This window comes from Hippopotamus amphibius, chromosome 10, assembly GCF_030028045.1.
Source record: "Hippopotamus amphibius kiboko isolate mHipAmp2 chromosome 10, mHipAmp2.hap2, whole genome shotgun sequence".
Lineage (NCBI taxonomy): Eukaryota > Metazoa > Chordata > Mammalia > Artiodactyla > Hippopotamidae > Hippopotamus > Hippopotamus amphibius.
In genome coordinates this window covers 62,900,889-62,901,185 of record NC_080195.1, presented here as the reverse complement: position 1 = coordinate 62,901,185, position 297 = coordinate 62,900,889, and positions in this window count along the sequence as shown.

The following is a 297-nucleotide window of genomic DNA, read 5'->3' as shown; positions in this document are numbered from 1 at the left end:
CTGGAGCCAGGAAAAGAACCCCTCTGCGTCCTGCTCTCACGCAAAAGCCTCCCAAGGGCAGAATATAAACGGGAACCCTGCTGGCAGAAGAGTCTGAGAAATATAGTTTACAGGTTTCTAGCCCTTGTGGTTTGGGGAGCACAGAGAGGTAGGTGCTGAGCGTAGCGGGCGATACCCCACACAGCCCCGGTGTTGTGGGCGAGTTGAAACGAGCACCTCCACGTACGGACAGGCCGATCCCTGCAGGATGAGACATCCTCGGGCTCCCATGTCAGACAGGCCCGTCTTACAGCTCTG